General features: G+C 45.4%; 1 protein-coding gene across 2 annotated transcripts in view; it reads right to left on the bottom strand.

Moving 5' to 3' along the window:
• TRAF2 (TNF receptor associated factor 2) overlaps positions 1-15,733 on the bottom strand; it is a 500,022-nt gene that overhangs the window by 258,121 nt on the left and 226,168 nt on the right. The window lies entirely within an intron of this gene.

Raw genomic sequence — 15,733 nt, 5'->3', positions numbered from 1 at the left:
TCTGGATGCATTTAGTTTAATATAACGGTTCCTAATTGCATTTGTACAGCATTTACATCATTTACTACCCATGGAAAGGAGTTAAAGCGATTTTCGGAGATTTGCATTATACTCAAGTACCCCCAGAGACTTATGGGCTGAAGACGACCTTTAAAAGGGGCTCATTTGAGAAAAGCTGCAAAGTGAGTACTCGGCAGAGAGAGATTTATTTGCCCAAGGTCACACAAGTGGGTCAAAACTAGCCAGGATTGTCTCTCACTGGTGTCCTAGACCACAATTCAACTCCTAAAGGCATTCCGGATTATGGTATTGTTTGGAGGTGCCATCTCGATTCATGGAAAGTGCTGACCAGATGAATCTTTCCAGATTTCAGGGCAGCCCAGTTTGTTTTGTAGTGTCTTCATCATTTCCCTCAAGTGGGGTTGAGTTGCAATAAGTGCATGGGTGTATTAAAATGTCCCAAAAATGTTTCGAAAATAGGGCGGCCAGTTTAACCAAAAGTTAAACATTTTTCAGACCACATGAGTCTCTCCAAATGAGGAAGGATACAAATCATAGTAAATTGTCGCGATTTTAAATTATTTATATGTTCTCTCCAGAGCATAATTTATAAACTTCTTCCTAGAGAAAAGTAATGTTCTTGGAATAGGTTATTTTTACCAGATGTCTTCGAAATACAACGACTTCAAGGATGGTGCTGGGTGTTGGTATATTTTTATTATGCAATCAACAGAACTTCACACTTTTATTCTCCATTTTATTGTATCATTATTCCATTTAGAAATATAAAAGTAGCTTTTTGATTATATGCTAAACAGCTCTAAAATTTCTCGATTTTCTTACACACTATAATTGGCAATATGGCCAGCTTGTTAGGTCGAGCCTAGCACTACCTCTGCACCAACGCAGCACCACCAACATCAGCACAGCATCACCTCAACATCAGCACAGCACCATCTCTGCATCAGCACCTTCTAAGCATCAGCACAGCACCACCTCAACATCACTGCACCACCAGTGCAGCACCAACGCAGCCCCACATCAGCTCAGCAACACCTCAGCATCAGCGCATCACCTCAGCACAGTACCAACCCAGCATCACTCAGTACGACCTGAGCACCAGCTCAGCACCACATGAGCACCACCACCTCGTCATTATAGCAGCACCACCACCACTTATGCATCAGCACAGCACTATCTCAGCATCAGCACAACACCACCTCCTCATTAATGCACTACCACCAACGTACAACCACCTCAGCACCAGTGCACCACCAACCCCTCAGCACCAGCGCAGCCCCATCTCAATATCAGCACGGAACCACCTTAACATCAACACAGCACCATCTCAGCATCAGCACAGCACCACCTCAGTATCAGTGCACCACAACAAGCGCAGCCCCATCTTAGGACCAGCGCAGCACAAACAAAGCAGCAATTGAGCACCAACGCAGCACTTCAGCATCAGCACAGTACTACCTCATCAGCATCACTTAGCACCACCTGAGCACTAGCTCAGCACCACCTAAGGACCAGTGCAGCACAACCACCTCTGCATGACTCAACACCACAGCATCACCGAGCATACCTTCGCACCAGCACAGCATCACCTCAACACCCCCTCAGTCTGCCCTTGGAATCCGGCATCTGTTTATTCTAACCTGGTGTCCATCTGCTGCTCATGTTTGTAATTCAGGTACTATTTCCCACCATCCCCCCTCCCGTTGTTCATGTATCCCCCCATAAAAAACCAAAAAAACGATAAGCACCAAGTATTTGAGCAAACCAAAGAAGTTGCCAGCACTGCAAGAACAAAACACTGGAAGACATTCTTTATGTTCTTTTTTTAATAGGGTCGTTCAGGTGTACATAAATGTCTTCTTGGATATATGAGATAACCAAAGTGCTTATTACACTTTTTTATTATATCTTTTAAACATGCTGCACAGCTGCAACACTGCTCTACAACATACATTAAAGACATTGACAAAGCCAATATCTCTGGCTAAACACTTACAAGGTCCCAAAGACGAGACCTATTGGCTTTGCCAATGCTTGTTTCTTTCTGGCATACATATTCAACTGTCAGCAAGCATTTTTGGTAGAGGCTCACAATAAATTATTGAAATGAGTGGGCGTTTTTGGCACAAGGACAGTTTTTAAGGCAGGTGCGTTCTGTATAACTGGAAAAAAAGGATGCAACATTAATCTTAGATTCTATAACAGGAAGCCCATGCACTTTTGTTTTCCTTTGTTTCATGATTCATTAAACCCGTTTTCAGTTTTTGTGTAAGTCGATGAAATATTGTGTGGTTTAACATTAATACAAGAATAGCACTGTTTAAGCTAATAGCCTTACAGCAAGACAATAACAACAGAGTGACTGAGTAGGGAATTTCCACCGATTGTTGATAGAAGAGAAGGGACTTTCCGTCCAATTTCTTCCTGTATTGTACAAAAGGGCAGCTTATGTATGAGCTAATCCGTGCTGGCAGTCAGCCTGGCGGCGAGGGCTGAGATGTTCATTCCTGCAAAACCTTCCAGTCCCATCTTCATTCACAGATTTTACTTGACCAGAACCAAGAGGTGACCTAGCGCCAAAATGGCCTGGACTGTCCTACCGGAGTGAGTGATCAATATAACACAAAGCCTAGAAAGAATGCTCCACTCCCTATTAGTAGTCAATACTTTAGAAAAAGACCAGAGGCATGCCTTGATCGACATGACACAAAATCACAAATGGATCTAAATGTGCACTAGCTGCTGTAAATAGCAGGCTTAGCCTGAAACAAGTGATCGGTAGAGAGCTTCTGGAAATGAATCCACTATAAACCGAAACCGTTAACGGGCCAGATACACAAGGGTACTTGCACACCTAAGTGCTATTTAGGAGCAGAAATATCTCCATTCACAAGAGTAAACCAGTCAAAGTTTCACAAACCACAAATCTGCACTCATCTGAATTTTTATTTGAGCTACAATTGCAATTTCAAATGTGTGACTGAATTTTCTGACTTAATTTGTTAATGTGTTACTTTCAAAGTAGGAACAACTGCAAATAGAATGTACCACCTAGAAATGAGCAAATTTGAGGATATTCACAAATAATTTGCAGGTAAATCGCTTTGGGGTGGAAAAGGATAGGGCACTGGCCTCCAGAATTGGTAGGGGCGTAAGGAATTGAAGTAGGTCTAAACCTTTCATAGTGAATTTCCCAAACTATTTCTCAATGTTGTGAGTACCATGCAACTGTACAAAGATCCCCAGAAGTAAGGGGTGATTAGCAGGTCAATCAATAAGCCTATAAAACACGTTTCTGTAAACGGCAATGTGCAACCAAGGCAAACATATGTTCCCAATAACTGCTAGCTGTCTATGGAGGAAAGCGGGGGTAATCTGTGAGAGAATGACACGAAGGAGCAGAGGAGCTATTATTTCCTTATACTCTGAGGCATCTAAACATTGGAATGATATCTATGGGGCCTAGGAAAAATGGGAGGAAAACCCAAAAAATAAGATACTGAAAGGTGGGAAAGGAGGAGGTAGAGAGGGAAGCATAAAAGGGTTGATAGAAAAAGACAGGCATGGAAAATTCAGAGATCACAAATATGAAGGCATAGGCAGATTTCAAGGGCATAGGAAGAGTATGATAGAACAGCATAGGGAATCACACCCGTAGGAGATGCAGACCGAACGTCTCACTCAAGCATTCAGCAAACAAGTTGAGCAGTCACTCACGACAGACTGAGTTTAACACTTGGCAAAGCATGCTAGAACCAGAAAGGATTAGTTACTTACCTGTAATCCTAGTTCTCATCCAGGGGTATAGTCATCAAAGTCATAATCTATGAATAATCCCCGCCCATGTGCGGGATCCCGGAGTGTGTGTGTGTATATATGTATATATCGTGAGCAAGGGAGCGTGACTCCCGAAACGCGTTGATGATATATGCTTAATAAATAAGCTTTTTGATAAACCCTGTTCGTGAGTGCCTGGATGCTTTCAGTTGCCGAAACTGCGAAATCTGGATTCCTATTCTGAATATATATATATATATATATATATATATATATATAATTAATTGCGGCAGGTCCAGCCGTAGAAGTTTGCACCGCCTTTGAAGAGGACAAAGGAATCGTCAAACCTGAACGAGTCAGGACACAGACGGCGCAGCTGGTGCTGTAAATTTAAAAGCAAGCTTTCAGCTCTGGGGCCCACTGGAGGGCTGTTATCGGTCCAGGAAAGTTGAATCAAGGCACACAACCACTGGAGGTAACATTGTGCATTTAAAAAAAGACCACAAGTTCCGGCATGCATTTGCAACCTGAATTAATTAATGGCACACCGGAGGCCAATACAAATGAAACTGAGCACGCAGGGAACTGTGGGTATGTGCAGAAAGAGATGTGCTTTTGTCAACCTGCCTCTGATGAAAGAGCATGAATGCTCTGAAACGCATTAGGTGAATGGACAGAAAAGCGGAGCTGTAATCCTGTGTTTTCAGCAATTAAAAGTTTGTAACTAACCGGCTGGAGGAGTGCGTTCGATGCAGGGCATCTTTGGGTGAAAAATATATATATATATATATATATATATATATATATATATATATATATATATATATATATCCAAAATGGCAAAGATGCTGAGATTACATTGGTTTGCATAGTAGTAGCTATACTCTCCCAATCCCTAAGGAAGAACAAGCATTTTCAATGCAATAGGTCTCGCATTAATTAAGTTTGAGCTATTGGCATTGCTAAATATTGCAACACCAATTGCAACAAAAGTCTATAAAGTGTAGGCCAAAAGAAATTGTATTTATTTTTGTAGCAATGGTGCATGAATATGTTTAAAAGTAAAGTGCGCCATTCTGCTATTGGTACAATAGTTAATTGTGGCTGCCTTAACAATTGATGTGTGCACTGATGGCTGGTGGTTTGTGTGTCTGTAGAAATTGTGCACTGATAGCTGGTAGTGTGTGTGCCTGGTGGAAGTGTGCACTGTTGGCTGGTGGAGTCTGTGCCTGGTGGAAGCATGCACTGACGGCTGATGGTGTGTGTGCCTGGTGGAAGCATGCACTGACGGCTGGCGGTGTGTGTCTGATGAATGCGTGCACTGATGGCTGGTGGTGTGTGTGCTTGGTGAAAGCATGCACTGACGGCTGGTGGTGTGTGTGCCTGTTGAAAGTGTGCACTGACTGCTGGTGGTGTGTGTCTGCCTGGTGAAAGCGTGCACTGACGGCTGGTGGTGTGTGTGTCCCTGGTGAAAGCGTGCACTGACGGCTGGTGTTGTGTGTGTGCCTGGTGAAAACATGCACTGACGTCTGGTGGTGTGTGCCTGGTGGGAGCATGCACTAATGGCTGGTGGTGTTTGTGTCCAGTGAAAGCGTGCACTGACGGCTGGGTGTGTTTGTGCCCGGTGAAAGCATGCACTGATGACTGATGCTGTCTATGCTTGGTGAAAGTGTGCACTGACGGTTGGTTGTGTGTGTGGTTGTGTTTGCGTGTGTGGTTGTGTGTGGTTGTATGTGTAGTTCTATGTGTGGTTGTATGTGTGGTTATGTGTGTGGTTGCGGTTGTGTGTGTGGTTGTGTGTGTGTGTGTGTGTGTTGTGTGTGTTGTTGTTGTGTGTGGTTGTGTGTGTGGTTGCGTGTGTTTCCAGACTCCCTGCTCCCCCTTGAAGGTCGGTCTGAGTTATAACTTGCACTGCTGTTAAGACTCAATAAATCCCAGGCACACTTCTGCTTTGCATCTATCGCCACTGGGAAGAAGCAGTGTACCAGTACATTGATTAATCGGCCGGCTGATGGAGACCCTCCTGTGAAATCTAAAGCATTTAATAAAATAACCCTCATGTTAACTCTGAAAGGGACCCTCACATTATATCCTCAAATGACCTTCACGTGGCCCTGCTTGTAGGGTCCTTCAGCCACCCTTCTTCCTCCAATGGTCTGTCATTTCATTCACATTTTTCTTCCAACCACTAAAGCATGCAGCGAGGGGTAACAGGTCAGCCCTCCGCAGCCATTGGCTAACTCCAACGTGAGTGATGGACTTTTTCTCTGTCACAAGAAGCACATCTGCACGCAAAGTAGTTCCTTTCAGAGCTGCTAATGCAATGTGTGACCCAAAACATTATTTTGCCTTCAGATGATTCTTATATACTGGTGAGCGCTGTGTAGCTCCACCGACAATCATTTTTTTTTTACGAAAAACAGAAAAAGAAAGCTAGCATTGACAAAGCCAAAAGGTAGACAGCGCCCTACCATTGGCTGTGCCTGTGCTTGTTTTTTAACTGCAACTTGCGTTATGTCTTTCCGCAGGTGGGTTTCCTTGAAATCTAGGGCATGCCCGAACTTTAAAAGCAGACACTGTACTATTCAATATATTCTCTAACTGTGAATCTTGCTGTGTGTATGAGAGATTTGTATAGTGCACATCTGGGTACAAAGCCATAGCACTGAACAGAAACTGTGCACAAGTGAGGGGGAGTAGAAGGGGCGGGGGCTCGCACGAGGACAAGTGCCAGAGACTCCAACAATGAGCAGGTTATTATAGGCAGAGGGGTAAGAGCTGGAGGTACAAGGGGGTGCCAGACCTAGCCTCCAACGCGTGAACAAGGACCTCACAGTTCACTACTGGAACAGACCAAACGTGTTCACTTCCTGAACCGGCGAGGCACCTCAGTGGGCTAATGCACCTTCTAGAGAAGTTAGAGCAGTTTGCTTAGGGTGACCAACCGTCCGTAAATTTCACGGACAGTCTGTAATTTCAGCCGTCTGTCCGTTGTCCGTGAAGGATTCTTTAACGGACGCCATTTGTCCGTAATTTTAACCACCCACCTCCCTTCTTGACTCTGATGCTGTTGGGGTCAGGTTTTTAATTACAAGAACTCCGATGCAAGCTGGGATACCTAGCAGCATTGGAGAGGCACAGTGGGAAGGCAACCCTCACACCTCCAGCCCTTGATGAGCTGTTAAGCGGTGCTTGGAGGTGACTGAGAGGGAGGGCTGCCGCTTCAGGAGCAGGGGCATCTATTCAGATGCAAACAGCCCTGAATGCGCCATGTCTCTGAAATTTAGAGGGGCTTCACACATTCCCTTTCTGCTCAGGGCCCCAAACATCCTAGCACCGGCCCTGATTACACCGAGGCAGCACGTGGTTTCAACAAACCTCGGTTCGGCAAACATACAGTCTATAATGTAATAAAATAAAGAAATGGCACTTTCGCACCCACACTGATTCACAAAGTATGGAGGACAATCAGTTAAATCAGTTCTCTCGGAGTATCTCCTTTAAATACTGTACATCACAGTTGGAGATGGCAAAAGTAACATTTTAGAAAGAGAGACTGTCGTCTCGTTTCTTGTCCAGGAGGGGGTGAAAAGCCCTACCCCACCCTGGAAGAGACCAAGATGATGCTAATATACTGCACGCCCACTCCGGTGCCCACCCTGGTGGATCCTGTTCCCCCTCCTGGGATAGCTCCTGCCCCTCCCCCCCAGTGATGGCTCCTGTCCCCCCATGTGGTGGCTCCTGCCCCCGCCCCCGCGCCTGTGATGGCTCCTGTCCCCCCATGTGGTGGATCTGTCTCTGCCCTGGGTGGCTTCTTTTCCTGTCCTGGAATCGCTCCTGCAGCGAGGGTGAAGTTATTGATGGGCCTCTTCTCAAAAAGGCTCAGCTAGAAATTAATATGTTAAGGTTGGCGAGTGAGTAAGTGAAGGGATGGGTGGATGGCTGGATGAATTAGTGAAAGGGTGAATGGATGAATGAAAGATTGAATAGATGGATAATGAGAGAGGATGACTGGATTGATGAGTGATTGGAAGGATGGAGGAGAGAAAAGGTAAATAGGTGGATGTATGGGTGGAAGGGTAGCTGGATGGGTAAAAGGGTGGATGGATGGGTGAAACGATGGATGAGTGAAAAGGTGGATGGTGAGTGAGTGGGTGGATGGATGAGTGAAATGATGGATGGATGGGTTGATGAATTGATAAGAGCAAGGGTGAATGGATGAACGGATGAGTGAAAGGGTGGATGTAAGGATGGATGAACGAGTGAAAGGGAGGGTAGATGGACAAAAGGATGAATAGATGAGTGAAGGAGTGAAAGGATAAATGGATGAGAATAAGGATGGATGAGTGATAGGGTCAATGGATTGATTCATGATTGGATGAGTAGATGGATGGATGGGAGGGTGGATGATGGATAGATGGATGGATGGAAGGAAGGATTGCTAAATGAAAGCGTCGATGGAGAGAGAAAGGGAGGATGGATGGATGACTGAAAGGATGGATGGATGGATGGATAACTGAAAGGGTGGATGGGTGGAAGGATGAGTGACTGGGTGGATGGATAAATAAGTGAAAGGATGGCTGGATGGGTGAAAGGGTAAATGGCTGAATGGATGAGTGAATGGGTGGATGGGTAGAAGAGTGGATGGATGAGTGTACAGATGTATAGGGTGAAAGGGTGGATGGATGGATAATGGATTGATGAGTGAAAGGATGAATGAAGGGATGGATGAGTGAAATGATAGATGGAAGGATACATGATGGCTTAGTTTGCAACTGGTTGAATGTTTGGATATGGCTGGGCTTACTTATATACTATTGCGCGACCTCTGATATGTCTGTAAAACTTATCCAATTGTCCTAAAGTTTTGTCCTGAATTTTGACCTCCTGTCCTGAATTTGTGTCCTGAATTTTGACCCTTTGTCCTGAATTTTTACACTCACCGTCCTGAATTTGCACCAATGCCAGTTGGTCACCCTAGTTTGCATGTCACGGTTCTCTTCTTCCTGACGTCCGTGAAAAGGAGTACAGTCAACAACTCAATAGCGCTACGAAGAAGCAAGACACCGAGGTTACATAAAACAGTTACTATCGTTGTGAAAAGAGTGACTTCACGCCAGCAGTGAGGGGGTCACGCAGGGTAAGAGCCGCTGCCCGGGGGCTTCAACTCAGTTCTTCACGGTGCGGTTTGTTTCATCGGTTTTAGCAGTTTTAAGCAGCTCATACAGACCCCACGGTATGGTTTTTAACACACGCACTGCATTTACCAAGGAGAGAGTGGCTCCTTTATGGCAGCTGATACTAATGATTTGATTTTATTGGGGTATGGTAAAGCATGGGCCTAACGCCGAGAGTTGTGGAAGGGATGTGGCCCAAACACCAGAGCTGCTGACTTTAGAACTAGGAAACAGATTCGAGTCCAGGCGTCTGCTCTACAACCTGTGATTCTGGGCAAACCGCTTAATCTCTACGTGCCTAAAAACATGACTGCCCTTATGTAATGTCATCTGGTGGTCCTATAAAGCCCCCAGTGCCCTTGTAGCAACGTTGTACAATATAAAAACTGCAAGGAAAAAATAAAAGAGTGGAAAATAAATGGCAACCGTGAGAGGGAGATTAATGGTTCTTTTTGCCTATGCTGCCCCCTCCCCACCCCATCCTCCACGGAGCATTACAGATCTTAAAGCAGCTAGCACTAGGCGCAATAGGGGCGTACAAGCTCACCTGGTACCACATCATAGGATAGAAGGGGTCAAACCACGGAATGTGAGATCGACAGTCTCACAGTCTCACAAGTGGAGAATGTGGCTCAATGGTTAGAGCGGCAGACCCTGATGCAGAGTTCTGGCCCGGGACCAGGGTTCAATTCCCGCCTTGGCGGGTCTTGGGCTCAAAATTCCACGGACCTGATAATTCTCGCCTCGGTGCCTATTCCAATCATGGGTTCCACGCTGCAACTCTGGGCAATAGCTTGCTTAATCTCCACAACGTCCCCCACAACGCTAAGGATGCCTGGCCTTCACCCTGGGGGTGCCCAGGAGTGGACGCCTCACAGGGAAAGCCAGGACGGGTTCCACAGCGGTATTCGTACAAGCGCCTTGAGATCCTTGCTTTTTGGACATTGTATGTGGACATTGTATCTTCTTTAGTGATTTCCATTGATTATTTAGCGGTGCAAGTCTCATCCTTATGAGACATCGAACTATTCAGGTTTCAGATTATATTTAATGCAACTAACAAGTCTGAAATAACCAGTGAGGGAGTCCTGTCAAACCTGCGAAGGGAGGAGTCCTGTCAAGCTTGTGAAGGGGTCTTATTCCTCCGGTTTGGAGGGGTTCTATCTTTTCTTCCTTTTACTTTGCCGGGGGTTCTCTGAGCCCAGGGCAGGGGTCTGGTCACTCCCACCCCTCCCCACCTCACTGACAGCCCCACCGGGCACCCCACACCTCCCGCCTAGAGCACACCCCAGGTGTCAGCGGCACTCACGGCTGCTTCCAGAGTCTTCTCAGCCGTGAGCTCCTGTCAGTGGTCGCGGCGGCTCGCGGGGAGGGACACACTCCTGGGACTTTTAGCTCCCACCTCCCTCCCTCCCTCACTGGCTGCGCTCGCACAAACTGCAACGCCCTCCCAGGCCGAGCCGCGACAGCGACAAGGGACTGCACGTGCCGGGGCATGGGCAGGGAGGGCGGACTGAGGGCCGCAGCGGCTACACAGGGAGTCTGCCGCCTGGCGAGACGTGGACAGAGAGGACAGACTGAAGACAGCGATGGCAGGCCCGCCCAGGACGTGGGTGGGGCCTTGAACCATGCCGGAAGAGGCCGGCATGAGCTGTGACGCAGGGCTCCCATGCTGGATGGAGAGGCCTGCGATGGCAGCCGAGGCACACAAAAACAACTGTAAGGTACACGTAAGGTACACTTTGGTGAGCGTTGACGGGCGGGCCGTGGAGCCGACAGCGGAGGGGGGAGGGAAAGTAGGGGGGAGGGAAAGTGAAAGTAGGGGGGAGAGAAAGTGAAAGTAAGAGCATGAGGCTTGCAAGGGAGACAAAAGACGGGCACAGCGCGTAACTGTACGTGGTGAATGAGCGCGCCCTCATCCGATCCGGCCTGCAGCCTGCGCGTGCCCATCTCCTGTCTAACTTGCAAGCTATTGTAAGCAGATTCGATGACTATAGGTCTCGCTGGCGACAGCCCTTCACGCTGTATCGCAAGGTGCGATACCTAAAAAGGAGCAGTAAACATTTGTCATACAACAATGCTTTATTGCCATAGAAAAACATGTAATTGCAGGCATTTGCCAGTAGGATGCAGTAGAGTATAAGGAAAACAAAGAAAACTGACACCTTGCCTTTAAGGCATTAGAGTTGGGGTACCGTGCCTTAAAGACCTGAAGGCGACCCCAGGCTCCCATGATGCACAACAGGTGGCAAGATCCTTAAGTAACACACCATAACTTTGCAATAATGCTCGTAAGAGGAGGTGGGTGGGTCGCTTATGACTTTGTTGAGTATACCCCTGGATGAGAACTAGGATTACAGGTAAATAACTAATCCTTCTCATCCAGGGGATACTCCTCAATAGTCATAATCTATGAATAGAGTAGCAAGCCCATACCCAAAGTCTCGCAGAAGAGCAATCAAGTATACAGCAAAAACATGAATCAAAATCATATTTATAATGCAGTTATGCAAACTAATTTTCTCAAAGAGACCTGTCCCACTTGGGCATCGGCCTGTGCATCTGAACCTAGGCAATAATGGCGGGTAAAGGTATGTACTGAACGCCATGTAGCCACCTGGCAAATCTCAGATATTGGAATGTTGCAAAGGAGAGCTGTGGTAGAAGCTTTCCCTCTGGTAAAGTGTGCATGAGGTTTGCCCTGTAAAGCTTTGTTAGCTAATTGGTAAGACAGCGCTATACAGGAGGCCATCCATCGTGAAATACATCTTTTTGAAGCGGACAGACCGGTATTAGTTGACCCATAATTAACAAAGATCCGGTCAGATTTCCTAAATGGAAGAGTTTTAGCAACTGTCAGACGTGCCAAAATTTGTTCGCTCTCAGTTGGGTGGTCGCACATTCCAGGTGACCGCCACAAAGTTGTGGAACAACCTGCTGCCTCTCTTAAGACAGGAGCAAGCTCGCCTCAGTTTTGGAAGGAAATTTAAAAAATGGTTGTTTCAATGAGAAGCGGAGTTCCTGCAGCTCAATCTGTTCTGTTAAAAGGATTAGGCCAGCGCCAGGACACTCGCCTGAGTAGCTGCGCGCTTTACAAATACCCCCTATAACATAACATAACATCTTTGATCCCCCCGAATATGGCATAATCAGACTAGATAGACCGGTCAAAGTTGGGGGCAACATAGCATGCATCTTTCGCTTCCGAGTGACTGAGAGATACACAAACTGCTCCAATGTCTTCCTGTGAACAGTTGAGTATCGAAATCTGGAACAATGACAAGACAGTCTGTACACTCCACACGATCTATCACCCCTCCAGGTGATAATCTTTTTATCAAAACAAATAATGGAGACCATTTCCTCTAACCGAGCAACACCATAACCATATCTTCCTTGGGTATTTCAACTTACACTGGAACGACGCAAATTATCTCTTACTGTGCACCTTCACGGCTTTCCTCTCGGAACAAAACTTCACCTAGTTCCGCAACGGACCTACCCACAAGGATTCCAACCTTGATTTAATCATAGCTAAAGATAACATTATACAACTGGATGGCATATCACCTTCTGACTGGTCAGACCAATGCCTAATATCTTTTCTCATCTTTGAAAGGGTGCTGATTAGACAGGGACAACCACGTGAGACCAAACGATGGGCTAGAGATCAGAGGAACATCAACCGCAAAGTTCTAACTTACAATAGGATTAACCTACTTCCTCTGCCCCCCAATATGACAAATCTGGATGACCTTACTGAACTCTACATCTACTTCATGAGGAATTTGCTCGACGAAATTGCTCCAAAACCACTCAAAAGGATCCCCATCAAGCACTCTAATCCATGGTTTAATTGCTCCCTTTACCAGGAAAGATGCAAATTGAAGTTGGTGGAGAGATCATGGAGAAACTCTCCTTCCATAACAAACATCAAGCAGTTGAGGATAACAAGAAGTGCATACAACAAACATCCATTGTGCAAAAGCTAATCACTTTAAATCACAGTTAGACAACCCCACAATTAGACCACAAAAAGTATTTGAATTCAAACAAGCAAACCACTCATCTAACCAGCTCTCTACACTTAAGGATTCACTCCCCAGCAGTGAGGAGTACTCTACATATTTCAGAAAAAAAGACTAGAAAAATTGAACTAGAACTACAACTCACCATACCAAATGCTTCAAAGACCTTAGATCTTCAGTGCTCCCACTCTGGTCAAAGATTGTCCACAAATCTCTCATGCAGGGCCTGATTCCTGACAGACTCAAGACAGGACCCCCATCCCAAAGAAGCCTAATGCAGTCTTATCTGATCCTAACAACTTCCGCTCAATTTCTAATACCATGACTATAGCCACACTACTTAAGAAATGCATCCACATACAACTCTGTATTCACATCAAACAGTTTCAACTCCTGGACCAACACCAATCGGGGTTCAGATCAGGAAATAGTACTGAAACTGCCCTAACACACATTATCGAGGATGACCTGAGATTACTTGACCAGATCAAACTCTGCCTTCTTATACTTATTGATCTCTCCTCGACATTCGACACAGTCAAACATGACAATTTTTTCTTCTAAAGGATAGGGTTATATGGTCCACTTTTACCATGTTTGCCTCGTTCCTTCTTAACAGAAAGCAAAGATTCAAAGTCAACCATTCCCTGTCTAACACTATGCCGGTCTCAATTGGAGTGCCTCAAGGATCCGCACTCTCGCCCATGCTTTTCAGCTTATTCATGGAACCCCCCACCAAAAATCTGAAGTGCTCAAACATACAATTTCACACGTATGATGATGATACTCAATTGCACTTTAAAATGTCTTCACTGGATGATATCAAAACTCTTAACTCTGGTCTTCTGAAAACACAACATTGGCTAACTCAAAATCACCTGATGCTAAATACACTCAAGAGGGAATTCCTCCCAATTGCTCCACAAAATCACTCTGCTCAGACAACGAACGGCGTTCAACTGCGCTCCTTGTGTTGTGAACTGCACTGAATCATTAGGCATACCACTGCACAAACACATGCATATGCAAGACAACATCAGTGCCACAACTAGAGGAGCCAATCACCAACTCAACACATTAAGGAAAATCAAACCGTTCCGGCTGCCTGATGACATGCAGTTAGCAGTCCAATCCCTAGTCATTTCCCGCCTAGATTACAGAATTGTGACCCTGGCTGGGCTACCAAAAGCTCAATTGGCACCCCTGCGAGCTACGCTAAACTCGGCTGCCAGACTCATTACGAGATCAAGAATACGTGATCTAATCACACCAGATCTAATAACTCAATTGGCTCTCTGTCCAAGCAAGGATCCGGTTCAAGATAGCCAGCTTGTCAAAGGGTTATTAGTGAATAGCTACCTGCAACTATAGACTTGGAGTCACCAAACTAACTTGTATTTCAGGTTTACAGCACAGATCCATATTTCAACTATGCAGTGCTTTGATTCTTTATATCCAATATGATCGCCTTATGTTTGTTCAACTTCTTCTATGGTTAATATTGTACACCTTCACCGGCATATCTTGTCTGCCTATATGCACAGCGCTGTGATACCCTGTTGGTTCATGTTTGTGCTTTATAAAACTTTTCAAATAAATAACACAGAGCGTCGAAATCATGTTAGGCATCGCTGCTCTGGGTGAATATCGTATCAAAAAATATTCTTCACTTAGATTACATTTTTCTTTTAATTCTTCTTTTTTGAGGTAAGACTTTTTCCTTTCAATGCTTTTCTATACTGTCGAATACCTCAATTACTACCTCTTTTTTTACTTTGTTCTATTCATCCCACTGTGAATGGTTGCGACAGGCAAAGTGGAGACGGTAAATGCAGTGGCAGGGAGGATTGGTGGAGGATGAGTTACAAGAAATGACATTGAACTGGAGCAGTTCAGTTTCCGGGGCTTGAAATCTATCACTTTTTAAGAACATTGATTTAATTTAAATGCCAATTCATTTGCAGTTACTTTAAAGCAACATATTGATTAACTCAGTTTTACTTAAAGTTCTTGATACAGTGCAACACTATTTGAAGACAAAGCAGCAAAGTAGGTTTCTGGCTGAGCTTGTCTGTCATCATGTAGAAGGATCCACCAGGTGACTAACAGTCAGGGACACCTAGAGAAGTTCCAGCCACAGCCTCCCTTCCCTGAGAAGGTATGGATCCTCGGATCCACCCTGATTGTGGCAGTACCACAAGGTAATCATGTTGTTTGTCAGCTCCTGGCCAATCTTTCCCTTATTGGAGGGAAGGGAGGCATTGATGGCCAGGCAGATGTGTCACTGCTGTAAAAGATTTATTTGATGGTACTACTCCATGGGAGACCAGGGACTGTAATATGCACATCATTCAGGTGACAGCTTTAATCAGGAGTGGAAGCATCTGTAACCATCGAATTCTCCAGAAGAGGAGTAGAGAACAGCCTGTCACAAGTCATGTAGGAATCAGACATCAACCACTGAAGAAGCACGTCAGAAATCTGTATCCTGTCCATGAGACACACCCCAATTTTGTGTCCACTGAACATGAAAGTTCCACTGTAGAGTTGCATGCGTCAGTACGTGAAAGGCACAAGAAGAAGGTGATAATAAAAGCAAGCCTCTGCGAAGGCCGAAGATGGAATTTAGGCTCTTTAACGGAAAATCCAAGAGTGGACAGTAAGAACAGTGTTGTCTGAAGATGGTTAAGCTGAGGCGAGCATGCTTTGAGAGTCGCTTGTTGAGGTACA

The sequence above is a fragment of the Lissotriton vulgaris genome, chromosome 5 (genome assembly GCF_964263255.1).
Source record: "Lissotriton vulgaris chromosome 5, aLisVul1.2, whole genome shotgun sequence".
Lineage (NCBI taxonomy): Eukaryota > Metazoa > Chordata > Amphibia > Caudata > Salamandridae > Lissotriton > Lissotriton vulgaris.
Note: the sequence above shows the minus strand (reverse complement) of the source record. Positions and strands in the feature narration are given on the sequence as shown.